The sequence below is a fragment of the Sciurus carolinensis genome, unplaced genomic scaffold (genome assembly GCF_902686445.1).
Source record: "Sciurus carolinensis unplaced genomic scaffold, mSciCar1.2, whole genome shotgun sequence".
Taxonomy (NCBI): Eukaryota; Metazoa; Chordata; class Mammalia; order Rodentia; family Sciuridae; genus Sciurus; species Sciurus carolinensis.
In genome coordinates, this window is record NW_025920132.1 from 1,591,069 (window position 1) to 1,599,689 (window position 8,621).

An 8,621-nucleotide genomic window follows, 5' to 3' on the forward strand; every position below is an offset into this window, starting at 1 on the left:
GACTTGCTGTGTATTAATTTTTGTTATAACATTAGTAGTGCAGTCTGCCATTTTAAAAACTAACCAATACTAAGAGAAGCTAAAAATAGAGTTTATTAAGAGGGACAAAAAATAGATGAAAATAGAATAGTAGAAAACGTTTTGCAATTTAAAAAGTTGAATATGACTGATGCAGAGGCAAAATATTATGTGTTGTTTCTGAGGGGGAGGACAAAATAAAGAAAAAAATTAAAGGAAGAGTGAAAGAATGATGAGTTTGGCTTCTGTTGATTCATCTTCTATTTATTTACAGATATTTAAGTTAGTGATTATAGGTATACATAAAATTGAAATTTACTGTGCTGTATTCATATATGTACATAAGAGAATTTGGTTTGTTTTATTCTACTATTCATCCCACTTTTGTCCTCTTTTCTTTGCTATAACCCTTCCTCTACTCCACAGATGATGCTTTCATTTTTAATGAGTTACCCCTTTTTCCATCTAGCATTAACATATGAGGGAAAATATTTGACTTTTGACTTTCTGAATCTGGCTTATTTCACATAGGATCAAGTTCTCCAGTTTCATCAATCTTCCACCAAATGCTGTCTTTCCATTCTTCAGTATGACTAAGTAAAATGTCATTGTGAATGTACACCATATTTTCTTTATCCATTTGTCTGTTGATTGGTATGTAGGCTGGTTTTGTAATTTGGTTATTGTGAATTGTGTTGCTACAACACAGTGGTGGCTGTTCCTCTACAGTATGCTGATTTTAGATATTTGGGTATTTATCAGGGAGTGGGACAACTTGGTCATATGGTGGTTCCATTCAAACTTTTGAATGGAATATCCATAGTGTTTTCCAGAATTATTGTACTAATTTGCTATCCTACCTAAACTGTGTAAGTGTACATTTTCCCCCACAGTATTCCTTTGATCTTCTTAAAAATTCTTTTTAGATATACATGACAGTAGAGTATATTTTACATATTACACACATATGGAGTATAACTTTCCATTCTTGTGCTATACATAATGTAGAGTTACACTGGTCTTGTATATATAATCTTCCTCCAAATGTTCTCTCTGATACATGGATACCCCACATTAATCTTGAAAATTGCTATTGTGAGTGAAGAGATAAAAATCTCTATTTAGTTCTTTTTAAATGTAATAATGTTATTGAGGTATAGGAAAATAGTAACGACACAATAATAATAGTCTCTCCTCCATGTAGTTTTGACTTCCATTTCACTGATTTCTAGATATGTTGAACATTTTTTCATATATATGTTGGCCATTTGTGTTTCTTATTTTAAGCAATGTTTGTTTAGATTTTTTGCCCATTTAGTAATTGGGGTGGTTCATACTTTTTAGTTCTTTTACATTCTGTATATTAATTTTCTATCATTAGGAGCAGGTGAAAAAGATTTTATCACATTGGTAGACTCTCTATTCACATTCTTGTTTCCTTTGTTGGGCACACATTTTGAAATTTGATTTTATCCCACTTTTTGATAATTGGTTTTATTTCTTATGCTATAGAAGTCTTATTAAGGCAGTTGATGTTTTTGTCAATATGTTGGAGTGTTGGACCTACATTTTCTTTAAGCACTTCTAGAGTTTCTGGTTTAATTCCTAAGTCTTTGAGCCACTGGATTTGGCTTTGGTGCCAGGTGAGAGATAGGGATAAAGTTTTATTTTTTCTAAATATGGATATCTAATTTTCAAAGCATCATTTGTTAAAAAGTCTCTCCTTCCTCCAACATATATTTTCTGCTCCTCTGTCACATATCAGGTCACTGTATCAGTGTGGATTTTTCTGTATTTTCTATTCAATTGGTCTTAAGGTCTGTTTTGGTAATACAGTTTATATACAAAAGCTCTACAACATAATTGGTTATCTGGTATTGTGATGCTTTCAGCATCCTTTTTTTCATTCAGGGTACTTTGGATATTCTATGTCTCTTAATTGTCCAAATGAACTTTAGAACTGCTTTTTTTTTGTCAATGTATCTTGTAAAGAATGCCATTGATATTTTTATTGGGATTGTATTGAGTTTACTGCTGTAGCTAGTATGGCCATTTTGATATTAATCCTGCTTATTCAACAACATGGGAAGTATTTGCACCTCCTAAGTTCTGCTTCCATTTTTTTATATTCAGTGTTCTGTGGTTTTCATTGTTGTTGCCTTTCACCTCATAGGTTAGATTTTTTCCCAAGTATTTTTTAAGGCACTGTGATTTAGACATTTTTTTCCCAATTTCTTTTGTAGCAGATTTACTCTTGCAACATAGGAATGCTATTGATATATGTATGTTGTTCTTATATCCAGCTCCCTTAGTAAATTTCTTTATAAACTCTATGTATTTGCTAATGTAGCATTTTAAATATTCTAAGTTAAGGTTCATGTCATCATCAAACAGAAACAAGTAATTTTTTTTCCTATGTGCATGCCATTAAATTTCTTCTCTTGCCTGATTGCTCTGGCTTGAAATTCAAGTTGAATAGAAGTGTTGAGAGTTTATGTCCTTGTTTTCTTCTTGATTTTTAGAGAAAATGCTTTGATTTTCCTCCATTCACTAAAATGTTAGCATTGGGTCTCTCATATTCAGCTTTTAGAATGTTGAAGAAATTTTCTTCTATCACTAGTTCCTCTAGAGTTTTAAAGATGAATGGATGCTGGATGTTGTCAGAAGACTTTTCTGCTTCTGTTGAGATAATCATGTGAATTTGTACTTAAATCTGTTTATGCAGTGAATTACACACACACACACACACACACACACACACATAGTAAGTAATATGTAAGATATTACTCTATAGAGTCATATGAAAAGTTTATTTTTTTGGTGCAGGGGATTTAACCTAGCCATGACTTACTGACTAGCAACATATATTCTACTAGTCACTTTTTAAAGTTACACATGGCAGATGCCCAGAGGTTGTTTTCCTGGGTGCTGCAGTTGCTCACACAGCCACCACAAACTCTGTCACAGATGCTGCCCCTGAAGATGCCACCAAAAGCCTTATACAGATTTAATGCAATTTCTATTAAAATCCCAAAGACATTCTTCATAAAACTAGAATAAGGAATATGAAATTCATTTGGAAAAATAAGAGACCCAGAATAGCCAAAGCAATCCTTAGCAAGAAAAGTGAGGCAGATGGCATCACAGTACCACTACAGAGCTCTATTCATAAAAATAGCATGGTATAGGCAACAAAACAGACATGTAGAACAATGGTACAGAAAAGAAGACACAGAGACAAACCCACATAAATTCAGGTATGTCATATGAGACAAAGGTGCCAAAAATATCCAATGGAGAAAAGATAGCTTATTCAACAAGTAGTGCTGGGAAAATGGAAAACCACATGTAACAAAATATAATTAAACCCTTATCTCTCTCCCTGTATGAAACTCAACTCACTGTGGGTCAAAGACTTAGGCACTAGAACAGTGACCCTGTGCCTAATAGAAGAAAAAATAGGCCTAAATCTTCACCATGCAGTCTAGGACCTGACTTCCTTACCAAGACCCCTAAAGCAAGAGAAGTTAAATCAAGAATCACAGATGGGATGGACTTAAACTAAAAGTTTCTTTTCAGTCAAGACAAAATCTAATAATGTGAATAGAGAGCTTATAGATTGGAAGAAAATCTTTACCGTGCATCTCAGATAAAGCATCAATTTCTAGGATCTATAAAGAACTCAAAAAAACTTACAGACACATACAAATAAATAATCCAATCAATAAATGGGCTAAGGAACTGAACTGACACATCACAGAAAATGATATACAATTGATCAAAAAATACATAAAAAATGTTCAACATCTCTAGCAATTAGAGAAATGTGAATCAAAAGACAAAGGTTTCATCTCACTCCAATGAGAATGGCAATTATCAATACAACCAACAATAAATGTTTGTGAGGATGCAGTGGGAAATGTGCACTCATTTATTTCTGGTGGGAATGCAAATTGGTGCAACCTATATGGAAAGTAGTATGGAGAGTCTTCAGAAAACTTGGAATTAAACCAGTTATCCCACTCCTTGATTTAAGCCCAAAGGACTTAAAATCAATGTACTGCAGTGACACATGCATATTAATGTTTATAACAGCTCAATTCACAATAGCTAAATGATGGAACCAACCTAGATGCCCTTCAACAGATGAATGGATAAAGAAAATGTGAGCTATAAGTGTGTGTGTGTATATATATACACACTCACACATACAGTGATATATAGGAACACAATTGGTTTATGGGTATTAATTTTATATCCTGCTAATTTTCATAATCTACTAATTCTAGAAGCCCTCTGGTGGAGTTTTTTGGGTCTTCTAAATATAGAATCATGTCTTTGGCAAATAGAGATAATTTAAGATCTTGTGTTCCTATTCATATCACTTTCATTTGTTTAATTGTTCTAGTGCAGTTTGTAAGTACTAAGTTGAATAGAAGTGGTAAAAAAAAAGGGCATCCCTCTCTTGTTCCAGTTTTTAGCAGGAAAAATTTTAAATTTTATCCATTTAGGATGATAGTGACCTTGGGTTTAGCATATATAGCATTTACAATATTGAGACATATTCTGACTATTCCTAATTTATTTAGTGTATAGAGCATGAATGGATGCTGAATTTTGTCAAATGCTTTTTCTTTGTATATTGTGATAATCATGTGATTATTGTGTTTAATATATTTATGTGATAAATTATTTTATTGATTTATGTGTGTTGGACCATCCTTGCATTCCTGCCATGAAACTCACTTGATCATGGTACTCTATCCTTTTCAATATATTTTGTATGGAATTTGCCAGTATTTTCTTTAGAACTTTTGCATCTATATTCATCAGGGATATTAGTCTGAAGTTTTCTTTCCTTGATGAATCTTTGTCTGGTTTTGATATCAGGGTGAAACTAGGATCATAGAATGAGTTTTGAAGTGTTTCCCCCTTTTCTGTTTTATGGAATAATTTGAGAAATATTGGGATAAAGTCTTCCCTGAAGGACTGGAAGGACTTGACTGAGAATCTATTTGGTCCTTGGTTGTTTTTTTTTTTTTTTTTCCTTTTTGTGGTAGGCTTTTCATGGCATCTTCTATTTCATTGCTTGAAATTGGTGTTTTGATTTTCTGTGTTCTCCTACATTAATTTCTTTAGGTCATATTTCTCTAGAAATTTGTTGATCTCTTTGTGATTTTCTATTTTATTAAATTATAGATTTTCACAATACTTTCTATTATCTACATTTTAGTAGTTTCTGTGGTGATATTTCATTTTTATAAATTTTAGTAATTTGAGTATCTCTCTTTTTTTCATTAATTTGGCTAAGTGTTTATTAATTTTATTAATTTTTCAAAGAAGCAACTTTTGTTTTATTTACTTTTTGAATGTTCTGTTTCAATTTCATTGATTTTGTTACTGATTTTAATTATTTTCTGTCTTCTACAATTTTGCTATAGATTTGTTCTTTTCTTAGGCTTTGAGATGTAATTTTAGGTTATTTAGTTGGAATTTTCTGTTATTTTATCAAATGAGATCAATGCAATTATCTTTCCTCTTAGAGGTTCCTTCATAGTGTCCCAGTAATTGTGATATGCTGTATCACTATTCTCAATTACTTCTATGTATTTTTTTAAATTTTATCCCTGATTTCTTCAGCTATCCATTAGCTATTTAATAGTGTAGTATTTATCATCCAGTTGTCAGGGTAGCCACTCTTTTTTATTTTATCATTGATTTCTCATTTCCTTCTTTTATGATCTGATATAATCCAAGGTATTAGAGTTATAGTTTGCATTTACACAGAGTTCCTTTGTGGTTTAAAATATGATCTATTTTAGTGAAGGATACATGTGTTATTGAGAAAAAAGTATATTCAGTCACTAATGGTTAAAATATTCTATATGTCAGTTATGTCTGAATTATTAATTTTATTGTTTATTTCTAAACCTTTATTTAGTTTTTGGTTGGAAGATCTATCAGTTGTTGATAGGAATAAATTAAAATCACCCAGTATTATTGTGTTTTGGTTTATTTCACTCTTGAAACTGAGAAAGGTTTGATATATGTAGATGCTCCATTTTCGGTGAAGTGAATATTTACAATTGGTATGTCTTATTGATGTATATTTCCCTTAAGCAGTATGATATGACATTCTTTGTTCCTTTTGATTAACTTTGACTTCAAGTCCACTCTATCTGATATAAGGATATTAAAGCCTCCTTGTATTTGAGTTCCAAGTGAATGATATTTGTTTTCCATCTTTATATCTTAACTTGTGAATGTCTTTGCTCATGAGGAGATTTGTTTGGAGATAGCATATTGTTGGGTATTCTTTTTTAATCCAATCTTACAGACAATTTCTTTTGGTTGATGAGTTATGGTATTCACACTCAATGCTATTATTGAGATATGATTTTTATTTCCTATCATTTTGAGTTATTTTTTTTAATTTTGTTTTTATAAGGCAATTTCATCTCCTTGGATCACCTGTTTTATACACATCCACAAAACATGCACAGACACATTTGCCATGTTTTGTTCATGACTTAGCCTCAACAGTTTAGATTCTAAAGTTGTCATTAGGTCAGTCATCAGAAACTTCCTCCTCATGGATCTTCAGATCTCAGTTCTTTTAGCTTTGTTTCCAATCTGCCCACAAACATCTCCTTCAGTCATTAGACAGAAATGTGGGCAGAAGGTATCCACAAAATTGGGGTCCTCACTAACAGGTTTTCTTTTTTCTGGCATTACCTCTAACTTTCCATGATCTGTGGATTAACTCTCTGTTTTCTGGGTCTTCATGAACCCAGGCTACAGGTTTCTTTAAAGATAGTTTTATCCCCCTCCACCCTGTGGCCTCTCCTCAAGCAAAAAGAGAAAGGAAAACCTGTGCCCATCCCAATGCCATGACATTGTCTTTTTCAAAGTGTTAAATGGACCTCTATTCTCTGTCCTGACTTAGTCCTTATTTAGTGTTTTCAGGTAGGATTCCTTTTGCTCCTTTGTCTAGAGTTTATAATTGTCTCTGTGTATGTGCTGGAGATAGGGATGAAGAGACTCAGCTGCACTAAGAAATACATTTATAGAGCTCTCTTTTTATATTAAAATAGTGTGAAAATCCATGAACCTTCTTGTGAAAATTAAAGACATATGACACCCCAAAATTCTTGGCACTATGTTCTAAATTCCTAATGTCCCTGTTCATCTTTCTAACTTCTTCCTATTTTTCTAATAATATATCTTTTTCCATATACACCCATCTTCATTTTTGTTCAATGCATTCTGCCAGATGTTCCATCTTTTGAAATCTGCCTCACCACAGCAGCATGGGTTCTTTTCCTTAGCACATTTCCAGGAGCTTCCCCTCAGTCACCCTTGCTAAACTTCACCATGTCCATGGCCTGCAACTGCCATGCAGTATATGTTGTTTTTCAGTTGTCAGGTCAAGAGTAGGCTACTGAAATGGTATGTCCCAATGCCATACAAAGAGAAGGAAAAGATCACATGAGAACTTTTTCAGACCATTTATCAAAGAAACCCAAAAGTGCTTCCTTAAGTGGTGAGATCTGAAGATCGTTTTCAAAAGATACTCTAGTCTGCCTTTTGCTGTGTTATTGAAGATCAGAAAAATGAATTAAGTAACCTGGAAATAATTAACTGTTATGTGTAAACTACTTGAGAGTGTTGTGAACTTGATATCATCTTTCATTTTGAGAATGCTTATTTTATTTTGAATGAGTTTCTTTTGGGAGGGAAAGTTAAGGAAATACCAAGAAAAATGTTTTTAAAGCAATTGAGCAAGTTTATCTACTATAGGATTCACAACATGAATATTTTAATGTCCCTGTGCACTAAATGAATACTCAATTATGCAAAATTTTGCAGAGGAAATAAGGAACTGAAAATATTTATAAAAGAAAATATCCTCACCTTGGTAACTATCTTGTAAAATAATAATAGAATATTTCAGAACCAGTACCACTACAATTGTATGTTTTCTTGTTTGCATTCATTTTTTTCTGTATTATTTCATTCTGTATATGATCTTGATATATATTATTCTTCTGACAAGGTATGACATGTGAATATTTTGAGTAATAGTTCATCTTCAGCACATGCATGTTACAAGTAATGAAGCATCTGTGATAATTTTATAAAAGAAATCATAGCATTCATTATTGTTTATCAAAGATAATTTGGATGACATACTCTGTCCAAGTAAGCAGTGCCATAATATTTAGTGTTTTTCAGTCTTCACTTCTTGTAGGGGAATAAAAAACAAAGCAAAACTATAGTGTGAATTTCTTGCAAACTGAGTTAGAATGTTCTAATGTACCACATAAAAGAGTATGTTTAAATAACACAAGAAACTAAAATTAATTTGTATTCATGTAAAATATTTAAAAGTTTCAGTTAAGAAATTTTGTAGTGCCATATTTGTTGAATCACATTTTTTCTATATTATGATACTGATCAATCTCTTTAAGAACAGTTAGAAAGCTGTTAGAAATGTCTTCTGCACTATATATTACTCAGTGATACCCCTTTTCATGTATCAATACTGAATTTATTTATGTAGTTCAAAAATTCTCATTCTGACTCAATACCTGAATGTTTAT

At 32.1% G+C, this 8,621-nt stretch overlaps 1 pseudogene; it reads left to right on the forward strand.

Moving 5' to 3' along the window:
• Positions 1-7,414: 7,414 nt before the first annotated feature.
• Positions 7,415-7,857, forward strand: LOC124974130 (AP-1 complex subunit sigma-2-like; annotated as a pseudogene).
• Positions 7,858-8,621: the final 764 nt, after the last annotated feature.